General features: G+C 41.3%; 1 protein-coding gene across 3 annotated transcripts in view; it reads left to right on the top strand.

Annotated features, from left to right (window-relative positions):
• Positions 1-24,613, top strand: part of MEIS1 (Meis homeobox 1) — a 107,085-nt gene that overhangs the window by 27,208 nt on the left and 55,264 nt on the right. The gene's annotated exons all lie outside the window — the stretch shown is intronic.

Below are 24,613 nucleotides of genomic sequence, written 5' to 3' on the forward strand. Positions count from 1 at the left end.
TGCAGTGTGCTTAATAAAAATAAGAAATGAGAAGTTTGGGGTTTTTTCTTCATTCAAATGGGTTGAAAGATGAAATCTTCTAAACCAAGTGCAATTAAGATTTCAGAAATGCATGCCAGTATGTCAGAGATGCCATCAAAACTTGATTGCATATAAAGATGAGATGTTAGCTGGACTATTTTACAAAATCCTGAGCTGTGCTTTTATTTACTTTTTGATACTCAATTCCAATTTACTTGGATGCAAGAACGTTCTGTTTGAGTGCCAGGCCTGTGTAGCTGATTTAACAGGGCAAGTATGAGATGAGCTTGGTGCAATGGAAGTGGGACATTCTACAAATAATCTGTGCTGTCTCAGAAACTCTGAAATCTAAAAAGCTGAATCTCTGTATTTTTTTTCTGAGAAGCCTAAAGCATATTTTTTCTGAAGAGACCAACTGCAGTGGATTTCGTGTTAATTTAATGCAATTAAAATTTAAAAAGGTTCCTTATGCTGAATATAAAAGAGAGTGCTTTATTGAAGTTGACTCTGAACTCACAATAGGTATATACTTTTAAATCTGGTTTTATGATCATGTTTCATTCAAGTGCTGTTAGACAACAAAGGAATTGTGTTTCCAAAAAAAGGTTGAACAGTACTGATTAGCATTGCAAAGTCTGCATTTAACAAGATTAGTTTTTAAACTAAACCAGTATATTTTAATTTTTTATATGCATGGATTTAACGTACATGGTGAATAACATCTCTTTATAGAATTTTAAGTATTTGAGACTCATTATTGTTTAAAGAAAAGTTGCTGACTTCATCGCAAGTGTAGCCTAGTAAAAATGGGGCCTGGAATAGTAAACTGTTGCAGAGTTGAGGCAGACACTGGTAACCTTCTGACCTCTGACTTTTACTGGAAAATGATATGCAACATAAATTCAGGGGGCCTTTTTTCTTTCAAGTATGTATACATATATATTCCAGTGTTGTTCACAATGCTATAGTTGAAGTGGTGTCAACTTGTTCATTAGAGCCCCTTGCTTTTGGAGCAAACTTTAAATCCATCGAGGTTTTTTAAGGCTGAGAAAGCTGCTTCAAAAATAAGCTTTGAACTAAAATGTGGTGTTTTCAGAGGGTTTTTGTATTCGTTTAGGGCTGTTCTTTTATTAGACGGATGTGCATGTGTTTATGCGGATATGTGCGTGGACAAAACAGCTGTGGGGAGGCTTGCCAGAATGCTCCTAGACCGTTGGAAATTGAGCATAGTTCCTGGTGTACTTCTAAAGATTTTCAGACTTTATTTTCTCCAAAATGTGGCATTTTTAGTAGTCTGGAGTGCTGGTTGTATCTGATGCCTATTGCCATCCTGCAATAAGTTTCTAGAAACGGGCGTGCTGCAGCCTCAGTCAGGAAGGGTTTTCTTAAGTGAATTTCAAGCCTGAGTCTGGTGAAGTATCCACAGGAGGACTTGTCAGTGATGCATTATTCAGTTCTGAAACTGTTACCCAAACCCCAGTGGTTTATTGGGGCTGGGATTGCTGCCAGTGCTTGATAGAGAACTGTTTTGTGAAGAAGGCTCAGTGCATTAAAACTGTCGAGAAGAGTAACAAAAGTGGGAATTTGATAACTGGAACTCTAAGGTCAAGTTTGGGAAAGAAATTTTGGAAAGGAGATCCTGTTCTGGGAGTCTCTGTTACCAAGGCTTTCCTTCAGGCTACCTGGGACCTTTGGAAATGGCATTGTTTTTGAGGAACAGGAATGTGGTAATGGTAGCAGTGGTCTTGCTGAGCCTTGCTTTATGTCTTGTTTACATGAAATGCTCAGGTTGAGATTGTGGGGGAATCTCATTTGTTTAAGCACATCCATGCCTGCATGTACACCTTCTGTAAAAAAAACTTCCATAATATGATTTTAGCATTTCCCTATGGGGAAGAAGTGAAAAAATACAATCCTGAAGGACTGAAATGGAAGACAACTAAAAGATAGCAAATATCCTGCCTCTCCTCAACTGCATTGAATTTCCAGATGCTGTGATTTGGTGGCTTTTTCTTCTGTGGCCTGATGTTAGGAGTGTAACATTGTGGTTAAACCCCTGTGTTCACCACTGCTGGGTGCTTTTCTTGGCAGCAGAAGGAGCCAGCATGGCACTGCCATAGCAGCCAGGTTCTGTGGAGGGGTGGCAGCAAAAGGCTGGGGACCCACATGCTCGTGCTTGCAACCATAGGAGTTAACTCGAGATGCATGCGTTGCATGACATATATTCAGTATATTATGGGCTTCCCTATTTTTAGGAGTTTGTAAAAGTTCCTTTTGGTTCCTTCCATCTGTCAAGATCACGTTTGCCATTTAAAAAAAAAAGGGGGAAAAAAAAAAGCAAATCTGATCACCAGAAATAAAACCTTCAATAAAACTCTCTAAAATTGTCTGGTTTCAGGTTTTTCTCACAACCTACTTCCCTCGTTGGGGTAGGTAAAAGCACCTTCTGGGCCAGGTTTGCAACCTGTCTGAAAGTATCACAAAGGTGTAAATGTAAGCTTTGCATTTTCGGAGAGGCACAGACTGGAATGCTTAAGCCTTTAGCAAGACTTTTCTCCTTAATCCTTAACCCAGACTATGTTAAGGTCTATTTTTGGACTTTTTGGAGATTTTTCTTCATTACCTTATTCACTAAAAATCTTGCAAAGTGTATTTTTAACCTATTTATGTCCCAGTATAAAACACCCATCAAATGATTGCCTTGGAAATCAGGAGAGATGGTCTTTCCTGTAAATATTTTAAAGTCTTCTTCAATGTCTAAATTTATTTACTTAGTAAATAGTAATAACTCCCAGCTGCTTCGATCTATTGCAGAAATCCATATTTAACTGCTGGGGACCTGTTCTGAGGTCTCGTGCCACTGAACAGCAGGATATGTTATTGCATAGTACGTTGACACAACCTCTTCTAAAGGCCTGGTATTGTGTCATCATAGGGCATAGTTATAGTACAGGAATGCAGAATAATATTATGAAAAAGTTTTCCCCTTGCTCTGAACTTAACAGGAAAGGCCTTTGGAGGTCTGTCTCCAAATGGTGCTAAGAGATCTGAATTTACATAGTGGAGAATCAGTTCACTAAATCCTATTTAAAAGAAGAGAAGCAAATTCTTATGTATAGGCAGGTGATGCTGAGCTCATGGCAGCACTATTTTATCTTACTTTCTCTTGTAACTTCAAAAGATTCCTGTCTGGGATATTGAGAGATGTGTTTTGTTTGTTTTTCAAATAGTGAGACCAGGAAGATGCTGAACAAAGCCTTGGTACAGTCACTTTTAATCCAGAGTGGAGTTCCTTATTTCCCATGTTTAGCTCTCCTACACAGCTTTAAAGAAAAAGAAAAATAATCAATCAGTGTCACCTTATTTGTGTGTTTTGTTTCCCTCTTTTTTTTTCCCCAAGCCTCAGCCTGCGTTCAAGGCATTTTTTTAACCTCCAAATAATTGTTGCTTCTTCAAGCCGGGAGTAGAAAGCAGTGATATTTCTTTATAAAAATGTATCAATGGCTGCAATGGTTTATTTTTTTAGGGGTTTTGTAGCAGTTTGAGCAACCTATAGGCAAAAAGGCAATCGGGTTTATTATTGCTGGGAATCTCCAGGCGGTTGTTTGGAGGCTGCAAAGGCAGGCAGCAGAGCCGGGAAGAGGGGGAGAGAAGGGCCACATTATGTTCCAGATGACTGAGCAAGGATTTATATACCAGCTTGCCTTTTTTTTTTTTTTCCTCTTTTTTTTTTTTTTGTTTTCCTTTTTTTTTTTTTTTTTTTTTTTACCATGGGAGAAGAAAAGTAATAAGAGCGGGGAGGCATTTGAAGCGGTCAGATGGCCGATGACTAATGGGATAGGTGGGCAGGAGCCCTCGGATTGGGTGTCTTAATGAGCACATTTCGCACCGAGTTTGGGCTGCAGTTCCCCTTCACCTTTGCCCTTTATTGACCGAACTGACACTTCATTTTTCACATACTTCCAATTATGGCTGAGCTTAAGTGTCGCCCTGCCTCCTTTCTTTCTTGCCTATGGATGGCTTGAGAGTGGCTAAGGCCACAGAAGATATTTTAATTTGAAAAACTACCATAGCAAGGCAGGTTTAGGGTGTAACCTGAAACTGCTGTCACTTGGCAGTTTCTCCGATGAAAACAAAAGTTTTAATGTTTCTTGTTTAGGGCTTCACCACCAGTTCCATCCCTGGTCTGTGGTGATGTGGGGAATTGCTTTGGGAGTGATTGGGTTGGTGAGGGGTGTTTTCCTCCGGATAAACCTGTTCTGGCACTACAGGTGTCATGGGCGGGAGTCACTGAAGTAAAGAGGTAAACCCAAATGAAAAGCAGTGGCGTGCTTGAGCAGTGGTTCCTCTTTCCTTCTCAATGCAGCATCTTCTCAAATGGATTCTTGTGATGTAATGCCCTGCAATGTCCTTTGCTGGACTTTCCCCTTATGGAAAAGCAAAGCATAATCGTGCTTGTACTCCTCAAGCCTTAGGCCAATGTGGATTTTTTGTTTTGGTAATATTTAATGCATGAATGCAGATTTGAGTGTGGCCTGGCTGTGAAGCTTTGAGAAGTGGCTGAAAATTATGCTGGGAGAGGCTGGTAGGATGAAGAGGTGGAAAAATCTGCAGTCACCCCTTTGGTGTACAAGGAGAACCATGATATATCTCCCACTGCTCAAGCCTGTGTGCATTTCCACATTGGCTTTTACATGCAGAATCCTTCCAGGGCGGAAATGTCTGTTTGCTTTCGCAGGGCTTAGGGGGTTTCGGAGCATGCGGTTTTCCTACCAAATGTGGATTCTGTCGGAAATAGTTGGAATAAGTTGTGCTCGCATGGGGTGGGTGGGTTTAAGAACAAAATAGCTGCTGTTAGACCTTCACTTCCCAGCAGCACCACTGGATTTTGCAGCGTGGTTTTCACTACTGGCTCTGTCATGTGAAATTTGGGTGAGTAATGAGTGGGCATGTCACCTGTGTGCCACTGGTGATTGCTTTACATTTAAATACCTGGAGATTATGTTGACAATTATTTACATCCAAACAGAGGGCCCCTAAACCACAGAAGTATTTATCTCAAAAAAAAAAAAGTATGAAGTATTACCTACTTTATTATGTAGCCCTCTGGCATAGTAATGGCATGGCATATTTTTACTATAATATGGTAATAAAAGAATATGTAAAAGGCAGACAAAGGTTCTGTCTTTTCACTAAGGTGACCCCTGTTACCAAGTAACTGCTTTACTTATGAGCTTATTAAAAACTCAAAAAAAAATGAGCTTTTCATACTTCACAGGCATTGATGTGAAAATGAGCTGTCCTACGAGTAGTTTTCTTGATCATTTTTAGAACAATTGATTAGCCAAAGAGCCGCTGTCATTAGTTGACATTGACTGATAGCAATTTGTCACAAGCTCCGAAGGTCAGCCAGACAGTGGAAGCTTTGGCTTGTCTTTGATTGACCTTTTCTGATGCCATTATCATGCGATCGGTTAGACTGGATGTGACCCTCGATTAGAAAAGACAGGGCATTAGTCAACAGGGGCTGCTCCCTGTGTTTTTTCTGGTGCTTTATGTGTTGTGAATCCCAAATTAAGCGTAATATGCTTGTTTGGAAACGGAGCAGTGTCAGTTTTCTTGCTGAGGCTCTGCCATCCCCTTTTCTTTTCCTGCTTTTCCATCAAGCAGGCAGTGCACAGTTTGCTTTAAATCAGTGTGGGCACCTGTGCCCTCTTCCTTTGATGTGAGATACAAGATTTAAGCCAGGCCCATATTTATCTGAAACTCTTCCTGTAGGTGCATATTCTTCAGCAGCACCAGCATTAATTATTTTTATCTCCCCAGAATCATGTTGGTTTTTTTTTAACAGTGATTGAGTGGTTGAGGATTATGCTCATAACATGATGTCAATTTATCATTCTGCTCTAAAGCCGGGGGGCGCGAAACTATTTTTTTCCTCCTTCTAGTTTAGGTTTTTGGTTTTTTTGTTTGGTTTTGGGTTTTCTGGTTGGTTTTTTTTTTGGTCTCATCAGCCTGATTCAGCTGTTAAACTTAGATTTCAGCAGTGTTAAGTCTATGTGCCTCAGCTAAGCAGGGCTGTACTTCCAGAATGGTGCATGGGAGCAAGTTGTTAGTTAGGAGCGGGTGTCTGTCATGATTTGAGCATTAATCTGTTCCTTTTTTCAGGATTTATTTCAGTCATTTGCATTAGCTTAAATGTCTGTCATTAACAGACGTTTTTCTTTTGGTATGGCGAAGTTAACTTAAATACTTATAAACATTGCTTGTTTTCCCTAAATTGTGGGTAACATCATCGTAAATGAACTCTTCTCCTTGTAAAAATCCTTCCTTCTTTCTGTTTACATTTCAGGGGAAACCTGAATTTCTCTAAGCACCAACTTGTTTTTCAGGTCAACCCCCAGAGATAATAAGCACTTCAAAACCAGCAAAACCATTTCAGCATGGTTTAATGTGACTTTTAGTCTTTGCTCAGGAAAAACTTCCAGCTGGGAGGGGAGCAGAGAGAGATGACCATGTCAGGAGGCAGATCTTTCAGGCTGAGGCTACTGCCATCATTGGCAGAGCAGAAGGAGGGAAAAAGACTTTGGAAACTGTTTACATTTAAAGTGGCTATGGAAATACAAATATTCCTGACTTTCAGCCCATCTGTATGGGAGAATCCATGTGCTGGAGGTTTTTTTGGTTGTGTTTTTTTTTTTTTTCTGTTTTCTTGGCAATTTTTTCCTAAGTTCAGAAATGTCTACCCATTAAACATCTGTGTGGCTATGCACAAGCCCATGTATACATAGATGTGTATATAAGAACATGGCCCTGACCCTGAACTGAGAGCATCCATTGGCTTTTGCAGCCCCAAAGTGTGTCTGCGCAGAACCAGGTGTCTTGTTGAAGGCAGGATCTTGAATATGCCAAACAGGAAACAGTGGTGGAAAATAATCACATTGCTGAATCGTTATCTTTGGGCTGTTAGCTAAAATATCTGATGTAGGACTGAAGGGCATCTTGCTTTCCTCCTTGGATGGGGCAGAGGGAGGTTTGGTTTTCTAAGAAGTTGTAGAAATAGATTTGAAGTTTTTAGTGCCCCTTTCAACAGTACTAGAGTTGAGGGTCTTCAAGATGGCTGATAGGAATTTTTTTTTTTTGGTTGCTTTATTCAGATATGGTGTTTGTTTTCCTACACACTGGATGTTTTCACTTAAGTTGTGGTGGTTCATTAGAGCTAATGAGCTTCCCATATGGCCCCTATTAAAGGCCATCTTAGTATTCCCAACTTAAAGGTTCTATCCCATTTGCTTCTCCAGGTTTTGGTGTCTTCAGCTGAGTCTAGCAATCTGATGTAGGCAGAGTGAGACTTTGTGTGTGTCATTAGCCTCTTTAACTTGGAGATTAAAAACAGAAGTGATCCTGAGATGTTTATTTTGAGTGACATTTTATCACAAGGAGTATAAACTCATAAATATGCCGTATTTCTGGATTAGTGATGCAACAGGGTGTGCCATTAGGCTGCTTGGCACAAACCATTTTCCTATCTCTCACATGAAAGGCTGGGAGGGGAAAGATGACTAAAGTTGGAGGAGAAGTCTTTAAAATTAGTTGTGTATGGAGAAAGTGGGTGCTTGTCCCATAATACAAGAACTAAGGGCGGGTGTTCATGGCACAGGAGCTGTTCCAGAGTGTTGGTAGGTTTAAAACAAACAAAAATGTTTTACGTGTTGGGTTAAATTTATTGCTGCAGAAGAACATTCTGAGGAGGTCAGCAGGGGACAAAAAGAGATTAGACCAATTCATGGAAAAATAGGTTCTCCTGTAGCTATAAAAACCCTGGTCCAGATGCAACCACTGGCTCAGGAAGCTGCCCAAGTGCTGATTGTCAGAGCAGTGGTGCAGCTGCTTCTGTGTGCCCCCACTTTCCCTGGTGTTTTCCTAAACACCCCTCATTGCTTGTGTGACACACCACCACAAGACCCACTTAATTGGACAAATGTCCTCTAGCTCTTGTGTTCAAATAATTTCTTATAATTCAATTCAGGAAATAAGATACTGCATATTTTTGTTTATCCCTTTTTTTTAAAGGCTCTTGCTAATGCTGGCATGCTTTTGTTGGGAAGAAAGTAGACATAGCTTGTATTTTCTTGCCCTTATTACCCCAGTGGTGGGAATGTTTTGATGCTATTCATTCAAATTTGACAGGTGATTGCTTCTGTAAATGAATGCACTCAAATCATAATTGTTGCAACAGAATTGTTTGATTACCTGGCGGTAGCCTCTTTCTCTCTGATAGCTTTTGGATCACCTGTTTGCTGAGAGCATTTGACAGTCCTCATGTTTATTACCCAATTGAATGTCAGTAGCAATTGCAGCTAAAGATAAACGAAAATGCAAGTACTTGTTGACCTTGACTTTTTTCCACAAGATATTGGACTTGATGGCTCTATTGCTGTTGAACTGATAAGGGTTATAAACAGTAGTTGAGGGAAAATGTTTTATTCCCAGCGGAAAATACCACACTGCTGTGGGAAATGGCATCTGACTAGCATTCTTTGCCAAATTTGCTTGGTTCACCTTCATTTAGACTGTGGGAAAATAAAATCCAAATTTCCCCTTTTATGACTTTAATATCTCTGCAAACATGAATTCCTGTGATCTTTGTAAAGTTTTGTTGGCAGACTGTGCCAATAAGAGACAGTGAGCACGAGACTTCGCCATGTTTTATGATGTGCTATAATGAGGATTCTGAATTCTTCCTCATTTTTGGGCAGATTTGATAATTACAGGGAGGGAGCAGAACTTTCTTCTCCTATTCCATGGGAAGCTTAATAAGTCTATAAGTGACAAAGACTGGGAAATGTGTGGCTGTGGGTGGATATTGTCGGAGTGGGACTGTGCTGGTGGGAGGACAGCCTGGGGATGAAGGCCAAGTTATTACAGGGATGGAGTGATGGTATTTTCATTGGTCAAGTTTGCACCCACTTCTTCAGGCAAGGTCCCACATGGGGTCCTTTGCAGGTGTTGGTAGGAGGCAGCTGATCTGGTGCTATGCCTCCCAGCTGTGTTTGGGAAGCGGGAGGGAGGGATGAACTCCCTCCCCTACAAATTTTCCTGCTGTAACCCCCCATATATATATATATTTCTAATCCTACTCTAATATGAAACCTGAAAAGAAGACTTCAACGGAAACAGGAAGGAAGCAGGCAATGGAAGCAGGTAATAGGCTTTGAGATCTTTCAGGATGAAAGTCACTGTATAAACATTATATGTAAAAAGCACGAAAGACAGTGGAATTATATTCTTTAAAACATAAGTCCTTCTTGTCTCGGGAACTGCTCTGATAAACTCTGTACAGTATTGTAGGAGCTTGTTAAAGCTCTGAAATGCAGGATTAAGCAGTGCTGTAGCAGTTAGCAGAGTCAGACAAGTAATCTTATTGCATTGTAATTTTTTTTAGGTAAGATTAAGCTGGCATTACATTATATGTTTGTGGGCGAGGGGCCATTCTTCAAGGGATTAATTAATAGGATCAGCACTGTAAGATGCTGACATAATTTTTTCTAGGCATTGATGCACACAGGTGTTGTAGTGTGTTCGTACACCTCACCGCACACAGGCTTTTATTATTACTATTCTTTTTTATTTTTTAATTTAAATTTTAAATTCATGAATGAGATTGGGGCTTTCTCTGGGCAATCAGAGCAGTCTGGGCAGCTTGCAGCAGTGGTGATGTCAGAAGCACCTGTCATCCTATAATTCATCAGGGACCACTTCTCACTGGCCTGGTGACCCACTAGTTGGTGACATGAGAAATACCACAGGGAGATGCCTGATGTCCCTTCTACCCAAGCTGGGCTGGGATCGTAGGGCTGTGACTAAGCAAATGCCTGACACTGCTCTGGTAGGCCTTTGAATGAGGCTGCTGTTGGTAAAGCCTTCCACCTTTCTGCTTTGGCTCTTTAGCCATGATACCTCCTCCATGTAGCCTTTGGTTTGACGTGCTTGAACTTCTGCTGCTCAGGCCTGGAAGGTGGGAAAGGAGATGGGAGAGCACGGCTGGGCACATGATGTGCAGTGGGAGCAGCGTGACAGGATAGGCACTGCCAGCCTGCCTCCCGCTGTGGCTTGGGAACTTCCCCATCCTAAGGCAGTACCTCTGACATCTAATAGCCAATATATAAGTATTTATATATTTTTATATTAAAAACTTATCTATTATAAATATTATGAGTATTTGTTTGTTTGTTTTTCTCTTGAGTGTTTAGAATCTCACACAGATTTTTGCAGTTGCCCTTTGATGAAGTGCAATTTGAAAGTGTGGGAAAGAAGAAACAGCATATAAAAAAAATAAAAGTACAGTGGGGACACCTCTTCAACTTCTTGTCCCTTAGTCTTTAGTTTTCTTGGGGCTGATTCTGCACCATGGGTGAGAGATGGCCCTTGCATCCCCAATACTGCCCGTTGTCTCCAAGTTGTAAGTACATCTTTTGCAGGAGGAGAGAAGACCTACTAGAAGACACCACTTGTGCCCTTGGAAAAGACCTAATAGTGGCAGACATACCCTAACTTATTCTGAAATCTTCCCCACTGCTCTGAATAGCAGTGTCACATGGATGCGTGCTAAATATATTCTGGAGTCTGTGGTGTCCCGACGGACCTCGAAGAAGGCATATCTTAGCCTTCTCTGGTCAGCAAGTGAAGGTCATGGAAGCAAGGCTTGTAGGATGGAGAATCTTTTGTTGGTCTCATTGCTGTGCCAAGAGAATCTCCTCCCTTTCTCCCTCCCTGGCACAGCACTGAGGGAGGAACCCCGCAGTGTAGTTCCTGCTTGGGGCCCTGGATTATAGCACATGCACTGCATCAAATGTCTTCCTAAAGCAGGGGAAAGAGGGAATGAGGTCCACATTAACTGAACAGCTCCAAGTTAAGTGTCATTTAAAATGGGGTTAAAGTTTCAGGGCACTGTCATGTCAGAGTGTAACAGCTTCTTGCTGGAAGAGCAGGGGATAAGTTGCAGGCAAATTACAGCAAGGGGGAAAAGAGACAACAAAGTAGAGTAGAAATGTTGTGTTCATTCTGTACTTCTCCTCCATTCCCCACTTAGCAAAGCATCTATTTATCTCTCCTGTCCTCTCATCCTGCCTGTGGCAATGAGAATGCCCCAGGAGAGGCTTTTGTGCAGGATCCTGCCTGCTTTCTTTTTTTTTTGTATCTGTCTGCACTAACCCCGTGCAAATTCTGCATGAGGCCAGCTGTGTAAAAACAAGAACAGTGGTGATGTTAATTCAGTACAACTATTGGATAGACTTGGTATGGTTTTGTATTGTAGTTCTGTAATGGGCTGTAGGAAAGCAGAAGGATGTTCTATTGATGAGCAGGCTGAGCCACAAAATCTTTGAATGTCACTCTACAAATATTTATTGTTTCTGTGTGTGTTTGTTCATATACATGCTTGGACATGACTACTTCCTACTATACTTTTTTATTCTGTCATCCTGGCAAGAAAGGTGGTAAAACCAACCCTTGTGAAGCACAGGGCATTTTTAGAGCCTTTTAGAGCCTTTCAAATTTTCTTTATGAGGAATGTTGTGCTAAGTTCCTTGGTGTTACAGCTACAAGAAACAAATTAGGAAGCAGTGCTAACATTAGTGTCTCACTACATATTTATCCAGCTAAAAAACCCCTGAGGTGGCCATAATTTACCAGACTGAAGAGCAGAAAGGGCTGGCACAGCCTCCTTATCAAGAAATGTAAAGTGATGACTTGCTTTAATTTAATCCAAAATATGTTGGTGATTTGGTTGAATTTAATCCAAATAAATTAACTAGCTAACAGTCTGCAGGAGGAACATGCTAGTCATGACATGGGTATATCAGCTCTTCACCACCATTAATTATATTGCATCGCTGAAAAGCAGAATATGCATATTATGCAATTTTACAGCATGGCTTTCCATACCTAATATATTAATATAAATTAGAATTGCTTTGTACAGATGAATTGAAATGCTATGTGTTACCAATATACAAATTTTATTTACAGTTGCAGTTGGTGTATGTGAAATGACAGTATTAGACTTAAAAGTGCCTCTCAAGTTGATAAATGCCAACTTGATACTAAACACATTAATACTCAGTTAAAATTAGCAATCAATTTACTTGGATATTGGAGGTTAGCCAGGGATGGATCTGAAGTTGTATTAGGTATATCGTACTGGTCTGAATACATCATATGCTGTTGCAAAAGCATTGTGCTAATTTTAGCTTACAAAGAGGATGAAGATAAACTGCCTGCTGCTAGTTTGCCATATGCTATCCTGGTGATAATATTCAAGCTGAAAATATTCTGCAGAGAGTCTTATTGTTTCAGTGAAAGAAAAGTGGAACAGAGTTAAGCAAATTTCTGCTCTGTAAATGTATACAAAAAAATGAAATAAACCTCAAATGCTGGTAGATGAGATCTGTGAAATTTGTTTTGGGTTTATTGGCTTTCATGGGAGTCAACAATTTATTTTACTATATATTTGATCCAATTGTATCCATTTCTCCCATGTAAATCTTAAAATCAATCTAAATAAAAATCGAACTTTGTTCTGGTAGGCAAAAATATAGTCTGAGTTGCTCGTAACTAGTTAAGCCTCCCATCCTTCAAGTTTGGTACAGGAATAAAGGCACTGCTGAGCTGATTTTTCATGAGCTTCTCCCTTTGCTTTGTTTATTTAAAAACACAAAACATATTCTGGTTTCCGTATGGGGAGGATTTTGCTTCTGTGTGTTCAGTGAGGAGCATTTGCCTTCTGCATCTGCCCCCGTGGCCAGGAAGGGGGTGTGTGAGGAGGGGTGCCCGGGCCCCTGGGGTTGCAAGGGCTGGGGGGAAGCTTTGCATTAGCAAGTGGTGAAAAGCTTGACCTTCGAGTGACCTGGGTCAAGCAAACCCCCTGCCGAAGTGTCCCATTTGGACATGGATACCTGTGGGGTGAGGGAAGAGATAAAGAAAGGGGGAGGAAGATAAAGTAATCCCATTGACCTGGGAACTTCTCAGATATTACAAGCGAGGGAACATCAGGAATAATAAAAGAGCGACAATATTTGCCTGCCCCCTGTATCTGTGTAATGTCATTTCCAAAGGGCTGGAGTAGATAATAGCAAATGTGCTTTCAAGTATCAGTGCAATCTCTTGAAGTGATGGGGAGGACTGGATGCCCTGATCTGATGGGTGCTGGAGAGTGTAATACAATCCTCGTCACTGCAGAGAGAATTGTATAAATGGACAAAGATCTGCTGATTACATCTTTTGCTAAAGTGTTAAGTAAAAGATCTGGCTATAAGAGATGACTAGTCTACTATTGTCTGGTCTTCTGACTTGTTTTTATAGGGGTTTGCACAGGAACAAATACCAATTACCAAAATAAAAGCAAGCGGTGTGGCCCGTCCATATCATGGTAGGACACATGCTCTTGAGTCAGCCTGGGCAGGAAGCTTGGCAGGTCTGTCCCCCACCATTGCCATTGCATCTTTATCTCTCTCCTTCATTGTTTGCCACTGAGTGCTTGAAATTCCAGTTTCCAAGTAAAAACTTCCTGTTTCTTGCATTTACATTCAGTTTGGTAAGACATAAATTTAGTTATCTATCAAGGAGGGCTTTATTTTTTTCCTCTCTCAAGTAAGGCAAGATAGGAAGAAGAAATTAATTATGATTTGGTGATAAGAGGTAGAATTTTGCATTTTCCGAGATTCTCTGTGGCAGGAAGTGTGAGGTTGCATTCTTGTGATAAGGGGATGGATGGGAGCTAAATTCAGCCTTTCCATCCTGAGTAATTTTAAAAAGAGCCCTGAAGTCCAGATCTTTCTTAGAAACAGAGATGGGCATATTCAGTCTTCATTAGCCATTGTTTCCTTGCTAGACCGTTGCTGCTTGTAAGTTTTTACTGTTCTGTGCAGTATTTAAAGCTAAAAGTGCACATATTCTTGTTGTCATCTCAGTCCTGAATTTCCCTCTGGAGAGTTTCTTTTTCTCCATTGACTGTGAAGGGACTCAGGGAGGACTAATCACCTTGTTCACTTAGCTTGACAGTCTGACTTAAATGCTTAGAGTGAGGAGGGATGAAACTGTGCTAAAACTTGGCATTCCTTTAGGGAGAAAATGTTTGCTCTTTGTGGAGAATCAGAATAAAGTGTCTTGTACTGCTGAAGATTAGAGGAGTGGGCTCAGGTATTGTATCTGTAGGTGAGTCTGTCCTCTCCAGCTCCTGAGCACAGTGGTCTGAGAATCTCATGACATTTGCTTTGTTTGCCGACCTGCATGGGTAACTGAAGTGTTCAAAAATCTTGGCGTTCATAGAAAAAAATATATATACTTTAAAACAAAAAAAAAATTATTTAGGGGATGTTAGTGTCTGTATTGCCATGCCTAGCTGTCAAGAAGCCAGGATTCCAGCTTTTCCTAACTTCAAGAGGTTGCTTGTTTTATTAGTGCATACGTGGTTTTGTTTGAAGGTTCTCATATGACTGGGAACTGAGGACTTAAATATAAAACACGATGAATGGAGCTTCTGAAACTGTGTAGCAGTGCTTTGCTTAGCCTCCAACTAAACATCATTGAGGTCTTGCATGAGATGAGAGGCTCCTTGAGGGAAGCCTTGAAGCAAAATCTATTGCTGAGTTGAGGTGGTAGGAATGGCTATATTAAGCTTTGTTGTGCTGTTTGGGCACAGGGTCCTTTGGCACTGGCATTGCATTTGCCAGAACTTCTCTCTGTTTTTAAATATAAAATCAGAATTTAACCTACTTCTACTCCAGACTTGGAAGATGTACATTGGTCCATTTAAGTGTACTTATAGTCATTCAAAAAGGCTTATTTTTCCACTTCCTTTTTGTGGTTGTATTTATAGCAATCCTGACTAGCACGTGAGGTAGATAGGTAAGGGGTTAATAATTTTATGCAGAATATTGAACTCTTATTTCCATTTTAAAGTCCACTTTGGATGCTGTCCTGAAAAATATCTGTGAATTGTACTCTGTGTCCCCACTGTGCCCCAGAAACATGGAATTTGGTGAAATTCAGGGCTTGCCTCCTTGGAGGCTGCGAGTACAAAGCCTAAGGGTAGTGCTGGAGGTTTGCAGGCATGGAGGGAGGGTGGGTTACTGGCAGCAGCAGTGTGGGCTTTCATTCAGCACCTTGTCAGCTTGTCTTATCTGGGATCTTGGGGGATGGCTCTCTGGGGTGAACCAGGGAAGGGAGCTGAGTGAGGTGTTTCCAGGATTGTCCTGGCAGAGGCTTGCTTGTGAGTCGTTCTGCTTGCTCTGCAGGAGTCATAACCAGCACAGATACTTGCAGTGCCTTGGAAAGTTGGGCTTTCCAGCATGTTTTTTGACTGCTCTGAGATTTTGACCTCCTTCTTTGCAACTCATGGAATCTTTGGATATGCACCTGTCATCTTGAGCCTCTCCTTTCATGCTTTTTGGTGAGGTTCATGCGCAGCTTTGAATACGCATGAAGTCTCCTGGGCTGGCAAGGGGTGAGCAAAGGATAGCTTCCCCATGATCTTACAGGCAATTGCCCTCTGCAGGTCAATAGTGCCTTGTTCAGGTCACTGCTGAGATCATATTCATTGCAAATATGGTGCTTATGTCAAAGTATCTCCCATAGAAACTGTTAAGTATAGGTGAGAATGCTTTTCAGCTGAACTTTCAATTTCAACCTATGATTATAGATGAAAATCTGCTTCCTCATCTGCCTCAGCCACAAATCGCAGGTGCAGCTGGTCAGGCATTTAAAATGACAGAATTCAGAGTTGCTTTGCATAGAAACCAGCATCACGATTAGCAATGGTTCAGAGGCTGGCATTGTTGGCAACTGCTCAGATGATTTGCAGGTATTTATGAAAGCCTTTTCCAGTCTCAAGAGAATCACCTGTTTTGGCATCAGTGAGTATTGTTCCAGAATTGTGATGGGAAAGAGTGCAGATCTGTGACTCTGATTGCTTTTCTGTCTGATAAGCCTTGGTGACCCACTCTTCAGGCTGAGACACTTGCCTGCAGGTCCGAAGGCATCAGCCATACAGCAAAAGTTGTGTATGGAGGAAGAGAGCAGCTAACACACTGTTGGAAAACTGTGTTTTCTCAACATTCAGTGAGTTTATTAGAAGAGACTCATTCAGAGTGGAAGCAGGAAATACTATTTACTAGGATTTATTTGTGTTCTCCAGGATAATTTGAACACAGGTTTTCAGAGATTTTCTTTCTTTTTACACACATCTAAGGACGACTCTAATATGTATATATATTACAAAGCTGTCCTGACCTTCATCAAAATAGTCTGCTAATATTTTGCCTGCCTTTATCAAATTGCAGTATGAAAGAACCACTATGATTAATATTTTTAAGGGATGTTATTCTGACCTCAAAACCTGATACTTCCTTAGCCAGTGCCAGAAAGCCCTTTCTGTGGTTGTAGTCCCCATCTTTTCAGCAATTAAGACTCAGGTGGCATCAGAATAACAAGTGACTTTAATGGCCACTTCAGGCACCTCCGTTTTGGAGAGGAAGCATGCAGAGCTTCTGCAGAGCCTCAGAGCTCTGCGGTGTGACCTCGAGTGACCAGACACAAAAACCAGCACAACTCCTGAACGGAAAGGTCTGCATCATCCAAGCTGTGCTGACTCTTGTCCAAGAACACACTGTTTACCTGTTCCTTCCAAACTGGTCAGTTTTCTGAAAGGCTGAGATCTGGTATTGGGGGATTTCTTACTTATCTCAGTGCAGCTTGGCTGGTTTTCACAGAGCTGCTCTTCACTGGCTTGTAGATGTATGTTGAGGATTGTGTTTTCTGTTTTGACGATTGAAGCTGAACATTCCCACTGTTCACTTAAATTTACTGCCTCTTTCATGTCTGAAAGTATTTGTGTGTTCATTTGCAAATGTGCAGGCTGACCATTCCAATCAAAAGCAACAAGACTAACCAGTTAACTCCAAAATGCATCTTGCTGAAGGCAATGTCTGAAAACACGTTGCCATGAGCATGAAGCAGCCATGCTTCTGTCTGTCCCTTGAGATGTGTACCCAGACCTTAATGAAGGGCGGGGTTTTCCTTTTTCCAATAAATAGATTTTGTTTGGAAAGGTGAGAGGCAGAAAGAGAGAATGTATTTTCACAGTCCTAAATAAAAGGCTATTTATGCCTAATACATTGGCAGGATTATTCCAGAGTAATTTGTCCACAAGAAAATATGATCCTTGTGCCACTGCCAAGGTCAGAGAGACCTATGGTGATCTGCAGAGTAAGTTCAGGTCACTCAAGTTAAATCTGCCCAGGGGCTGACTTTGCTCATGCACCACATTTTTTCCAAGATTAATAAAAGCAAACATCTTCTATAGATGAAGACAGGGCTAAAACTGTGGTCAGCTCTCCCCTTGGAGCCAAGGTCTCCTGCTTTTCCGTTCTCCTTTCCAGGTTGTTCCTTTCATTTCCTTTCCATTCTTCTCTTTTCCTGGCGTTTACAGGATGCTTAGAAAAGTCTGTCTTTTCCTTTATGAGGCAACTGATGCCTATAAAACCTTCCCTGATATCTGCATGGACAGGAAGGACATGGGGACGTTGCTGGTGTTTGACCCGGTGCGGTGTTGGCTTCTGCGTGTGTGTGGTGTGTCCTTGCACATCAGCCGAGAAGCACATCCTGAAAGCTGAAGTGAAAGAGATGGGGTGCACAGCAGAAAGACATTTCTTGTTAGCCTCAGCTGGGAGGGTACCATCTGAACAGGGTGTTTGGCAGTCAGGAAGGTGAAGCTGGTGATTTTGTAGGCACTGCAAGCCTGCCTCAGGAGGAGACAGATGGAGTGGTGAGCTGGGCAGGTAAGAGTCCTCTTCCACCACTGTGGGTGGAAGGGGCAAGGCAAGGTCCTCAGCCCTTTCAACAAGGATGTGGTTGTTTCATCGGAAAAGCAAGATTCTTCTTCCTTGTGGTCTATACCTGCCATGGGGAAGCTGATGCCTGTGGTCTCAGCGTGCTAGAACCTGAGGTTTTCTTTAGCTTCCTTGGTTATTCATTCATGTCATTTAAAGTACATAAAATAACCGAAAGCTTTTACAGTTTTTGCTTTCTACACATTTCTACTGCTGTTGCTCTTAGAGATAATGACAAATGCTGTGAGTTGAAAAAGAAACCAGAAATAATTTTTGCTTACTTTTTGAAAGATGTAAACATTTTGTTTATTTTTTCTTAAGATATGGATGGCTTTTTGCTATGACCCAGCTTTGCTTTGACATTTCTGTGGGATTTTGGTTAAACACTCTTGTGAAGTCAAAGAGGTGAGCTGGATATGGCTGAGTTAACTCCTTCCTATCATTCATCTCTCTCACAGCTGGAACTGATGCCACGAGATGTAGTGACATAAATAATAATCAAATTCTGGGGTGCACCAGAAGCTTGTCCCTTTCCTCCTATCAGTTTGCCTATTCAAGGTAATTCTAGGCAGATAATATCTAGAAATATGTAGTGATGGAAAATGAAAGGAAAAAATAGGGTGAACAGGCACCTGTAGGTGATATTCAGGGAAAGTTTTTAAGTGTCCAGCACTGATCTGACTTTTCTTTCACCTTCATTGTGTGTTTTGGACTCTAACATCTGTTTGTTCCTGGATGATTTGCATTTGGATTTGTTGTTCGTTTGTTTTAATTTGGAAAAAATCCACACCTTAAACTGTAGCTGCACTGTAAATCAAACATCAGAACACCAGAAGTTGTGATTGAAAGTCGTAGGAAGCCAAAAACATAGCAGTGTCATGAATGCATTAAGTTGGAGCCTGAGGGGATGTGCTAACTTAGTAGGACCTAAGTTCCTGAAAAGACTGTCACTGCCTGTGTGCCCCTAGGTAGGGACCATCGGGGAACTCAGGACCTGAGCCCGGTGGCCAGTGGCCAGCCACAAGCAGCAGAGCCAAGACCACCTTCCCATCACTGTTATTTCTCTCAAGGGCTCTCCAAGCCCTCTGAATTTTCAGGCTCTGCCATGGGGGCTGGGTTCACACCTGCCGCTCAGTGCCACCCCACCTCCCCAAACCCAAGGAATATTTAGGGGAAAAGTGCTTGCAGTGGAGAAGAGTTAGTGGCCTGATCACCATGGTAGTCATTGCTTGATCCCTGTCATCCTTTAGAGCCACAGAATCTGGGCAGAGCAGAGGGCAGCAGGAGCTGTGTGAGTGGCAGCAGTGTGCCTGTTTGCTGGCCATCAGACCCAGTGTCACCATGCCTTCACATTAAAGCCTGCTTCAGGATTGATTTTTCCTATTGTGCCTTAAGTGCTACCTCATCACAGCAAATCTGCTTTTTGAGCTGGGAGAGGAGCAGTAGTGGAAGAAAATTTTATGTGAGCTTGGCTCTGCCAAATGTGCTCCTTTTGGCTTCTCACCCCCTTCCCGAGGAGCAGCCTCCCACTGTTGTCACGGATACTCCAGAGGAACCACCTTTTGCTGGAGGAGCAAGAACAGTGGAGTTAGGATGCTGGATAGCAAGGAGCAGTGGGGAAAAACATTAATTCTGTGTACGCCCTTCCCTTGAAAGGTCTGGTAGAGGGACGCATGTTTTATAATTCAGGTGTTTTTCCTGAGTTTGTTATGTGCATGGTAGCATAAAATTTTGTCTTTGAGGGGCAAAGCAGGCTGCTTCTGAGCATCCCAGACAGAGCTAGGACAGGATGAAGGGAGTAAATTCATGGTGTAGTCCAAATGCCATCCATTTAGTTCATGATTGCAAATGTTTCTTATAGTTCCTTAGAAAACAGGAGTATAATTGTTTTGGATCCAACTCTTGCCTCATTCATATGAAGCCCAGGCACTAGAAGATTCACAAGTCCCTGACGTTCTGAGCCTCTCTGCCCAGTAGTTTAGGCCAGCAGGCAGCTCAAAGACAGCTTCTGGAAGTTGAGGTTCTTCTGAGTGGACATGGCCAAACCTCTTCCTTGCCCTCTTCTCCATAGCTGTGAGATACAGGGTAATGCAGTGGGAATTACTAGGTTGCCTCGTGAAGGTTTTTGGAGTAACACTCCATAACAAACCTTAATTATCTTCCTTTTGCTTTAAGTACAAGGAAATAATTGATTTGTGTCATGGGTTTAAAGCCAGATGTTTAGATGTTTTTTCACTGGCTGCCCAGTCGGCAGGGTTCAGGGGCTGGGATTTGCTGGAGCAAGTGGATCTTTATAAGGCTGTATGACGTGATGGTTAGTTTTTAGCAGTGGCAGTGGAGATGTTGTTGCTGTCAAAAGAGGAAAGGTAGATGAGGTAGGGACATTTTATTCTCATCACTTTTAGAGCTGCCTTTTGCAGTTGCAAAGTGACAATATATGTCACCGTATGTGGGGAAGTAAGGGTATGTGATGCAGCCATGTCATGCAAAGTGAAGTTCAATGTTCGTTTTCTTTCATTTGTGTCTTGGTTTTTATTGTCAAATGATGTAACTGATGGCCTAGGGACAGGGAAAGTTTTTTGGCTTTGATGCTACTTTAAAGTGGATGGCAGTAGAAGAAAATACATTGTGTATCCACAAGAACTTTTTTACTTGACACAAAGCACATGGCAACTTCCAATGGAAAATATCTCATGTGGGTTTGGTGGGTCATGAATCCTGACTTGCCTGAGCTGCAGTTAGACTGACCTTCTCCTGTTCATTATGGCTGGATGACTCTGGTGGCTTAGGGGATCCAGCTCTGCAAAAGAGGACTTGAGGCAAACAGTATCTGAGCTATAGTTCCTGCAGTGCAAACTGCAGCTTGGGCCAGCACTGATTGGTCTCGCACTACCCAAAGTAAAATGCTTTTGTTTGGTTCAACAATCCCAAGTATTTTGGCTTGTCTTGCCCAACATTTTTTTTTAACTATTTTCGATAGAACAACCTCATTTTGAATTATTTGGACAGTGTCAAGGTTCTGGCTCATATTTTCTGTTGTAAAACTGGAAATCTACAATGTCTTCTCTGGAGCAGGCATCCTCTGGAGTAGGCATGTAGGCAGGGCACAAGGCAATTTAGCTATGTTTAGGGAAGGAAGCCTACTTAAATGCTCCACATAATAAACTGTTTCTACAGATAACGCGTCCCTTAGTTTATACATAATATGCTTCTGAACTTAGCTTTGAGCCTCTTATAGCTGCTTGTGCTCAGTCCAAGAGTCAAGTGTCTTAGGAGCTGGATAAACACAAAGATAGAGCCAGTTGTTAAGGAGCTGTAGAGATTTACAGAAGTTGACCTCATGGCCATTTGGGGCATTACTTGGGCGTATTTCCCCCATGGTGGAGCTGTCCTGTGCTCCTGCTGCTTCTTGTGTTCCTGCTTTGCAAGGAAGTAAGTCGGATGGGATCCACTGGTGGATTTACCCGGGTCTCAGTTGTGTGTAGTTGACTTTTCATGGAGAATGCAACTAATGGGACTAGTTCTCCTGATGAGGTTGGAGAGGATAGATTTCATAAAAAAGACCTGTATTTGAACAAAGAGAGGAAAAGCAGCTTTTCCCAAGAAGTTGTAGAGCCATCATGGTGGCTTTTAGGTTAGGGGAAAAAACTCCCCAACTTTTAAAGCTTTTTACCATTCTTGGTTAAAGCAGGATGTTTTTCTGTTTAGCCAGATACTTTTCTGTAGGGTATTTGCTTCCAACTGCTCAAAGTAAACTTCTGTTGCTGGCAGCAGAAAGTTGTTTGCTTCCCATACAATGAGTTGCTTTCTTTTTAGTATTTCATTTGGTGATGCACAGCTCCAGAAATATGGCACAACTTACCCATAATAACGTAGTTTTCTGAACCTCGTGAAGAAGTGCTTCCTGGTGCAAGAGAAGAGGTTTGCTTCATTTCAGCTATAAAAAGCTGCCAAAGAAATGGAAATGAGTAAAATCTGTGGGTTTTCCCCCACTATTTGTCAATGCTGTTTTTACTCTTTGCATAGACAACTGATTTGCTCATTGCTTGCATGAAGGGTATTCAAGTAAAAAAAAAAAAAAGGTTGAGTTCCTAGAAAAAGGTGCTCTTGTCTCTGAAAAACAAAATGCGATTTAAGAAAAAGCTTTGAAAGTTTGTGAAATGCCACAGTGTAATTTATACTTTTCCAGGTTTCACTATTTGTGAATATTTGTGTAGGATATTTTTGCAACTGTGTCCTTTAGTATCTTGTAAATATGGATGCTATCTGTGACTGACAACATCCCACTGTTTATGTCATGATCTGAATCCTTGCATGAAACATGCACTGCATCTCCTTAAGATATTTGTGCATACTCAGGCACGTGGTATTTGTTCCTTGCTAATCCTCATTTCCAACCTTGTTGTTCCTCATTAACTTTTTATTAAGTATATTTGAGGAGGCTTTCTCCTAAAGGAATATGAAAAAAAAAGGTCCCTCATCAACACCACTTTTCAAATTCACAAGCAGAGCTACATCATCATAGTAAATTATTTTTCGGGCATTCTGTAGGCCACTCTGTGCTGAGGTGATTGCCAATGACCTCAGGAGCTCCAGGAGTGGGTGCTTCTTCACGTGGATCCAAAATAATAGAAAATGCTTTTCCCAGTAAAGAAATTCCATATTTATTTTATGTTTTCTGAAGTACCTTTTTTTGGTAGTCCCATTCTCATGCTTTGCTTGGGCATTGGCAGATTGAGAACCATCAGTGAGTTAATGTTACATATGCAATATATGCATGTCTCTTTAAATTTTAAAATGATGTGTTTTGGGGAAATATTCTAAACTTAATGGCCTTTTAATGTTAAAATTTGTGTTTCTCCTCAATGGATAGGTACAGCTTGGTTTAGCAGCTGGACACATACCCACAGACTGTGTCAGTGCCTTCCAGCTCTCTCCTGCATACCTGAGCACTCAGCCCCTGTGCTGCTCAGCTTGCCTTTTTAGCCACCTTGCTCTAAGGAGGAATGATACTTCCTGAGTGGTGAACTTGTCCTTTGGTACTTATGGACGTGAATAATAGCTGCACTGACTCATGTCAGAGTCATTTGGGTGTGACTTCTGCTCACCACATTCCTGTGCCAAGTTGGTTGTGTCTGAAACAAATTGAAAAATATATATATATAAAGAAATTTCCACATTCTTTGGTTGCCCAAATCTGTTCAAAGCTGGTGGTCTGAAATGATGATCCTTTTTCTATTTCCTGTGAACATATTCCCTCTCTTGCTTCACAGAAAAGTTTGTTGCATCTGTGGACCTGCTTTATTTGAGAATTTATAATTTTGTACCTTATAGGAAAATATCACACATAAGCCTGGTTTGCTCCATGAAAAGTTGTCATGGTGGATGTGTGGGTAAACTGGAGTTTTGTTTCTGTAAGGGATAACACAGGTAAAGCTGTGGAAATCACAGTAGTTACTCTAAATTGGTATATGACACAAAAGAAAGGTTAAGGAAAGCAATTTTGCCACTTACAGTCTCTCTAGTACATTATGTTGCTTGAAGCTAATGAATCTTCCTTTCCACTTACTTGGAAAGGTTACTGAAAAGTTTTTGGTTCTTGGAATATTTAAAAGAGAAAGGAACCAACAGAGCTGTAGATGGACAGCTAAACATGGATGGACAGTGAGCAGTTAAATACTTAGCTTTGGCAGTTTAAGATTTCTCATGCTACAGAAGCAGGAATTTGAGGAACTTGCATTTAAATGATTGCAAAAAATTATGATAGAATTAGGGAAAAAAAAAGACAATACTGAAAAGACCCTGAATTTTGGGCCATCATGTTAGATGTTTCAGTTCATAGCACTGAATGCATTATAAATCTATTACAGAAGTCAACAGGTTTTGTCCAAACACAGTGTATATTTAAATTATATTAGCTCATGAAATACAAAAGTAAATGCAAACTGTGAAGTTCTTCTAGGAGGCAGAAACTGTTTTTAACAGGAGACATTTGGACACATACAAATAAGTTGAACATAAGGAGCTTTTAGTCAGTCCACTTAAAAGTTGCTCCAGGCCTTTCCTAGGGCTTCTGGGTGCACATCTTTAACATTTTCTCCTGTGAACTCCTTAAAGCAGTGTATGTAGATTCCTGTGTAGAACTGGGCTGTATAAGCTGGAAGTGTTCGTCTTAGTGTTTGGTATATCTCAGCAAAGCTGGTGCCCTGCTCTTACCCTCTCCCAGAAAATTTAACACTAGACCCCAAAAGCCCTCTCAGATGTCCTGTCAGAGGAATGGGAAGCAGACTTGATAGTAGGACAGGGCTATGTGGAGTGAGAAATAAGCTGTTACATCTGGTGAAGGTACTTTTAGTAAAGCTGTATTTGGAACTTTGATACTGAAGTTTCTGGTTGGTTAAAATCATTTGAGGATGGTTGTCTAAAGAGCTCCATGCAGAGGCATGGGTTTTGTAGTCAAGCAAAAGGCTAGAATTTTTAGAACATCTGAATTTCACATCCTTTCAGAAACCTCCATGACTTGGGATTGGGAATATTTATATCATATCTGGGCAGCCTCGATGGTTGAGGTTTGAGAGTAGATTTGGGAGCTGGAGTGGCTGAAAGTCGCCCAGCTGTGCCACACTGCCAGACTTTCCAGTGTCGCAAGGTGATGACATTTAACTGGAGTTTGGTGTGGGAGTGAGGGAGAGTTTGAATCACCA

The sequence above is a fragment of the Melozone crissalis genome, unplaced genomic scaffold, assembly GCF_028551555.1.
Source record: "Melozone crissalis strain CALT ecotype California unplaced genomic scaffold, PUWL_Pcris_2 ptg000081l_1, whole genome shotgun sequence".
In the NCBI taxonomy this organism is placed as follows: Eukaryota; Metazoa; Chordata; class Aves; order Passeriformes; family Passerellidae; genus Melozone; species Melozone crissalis.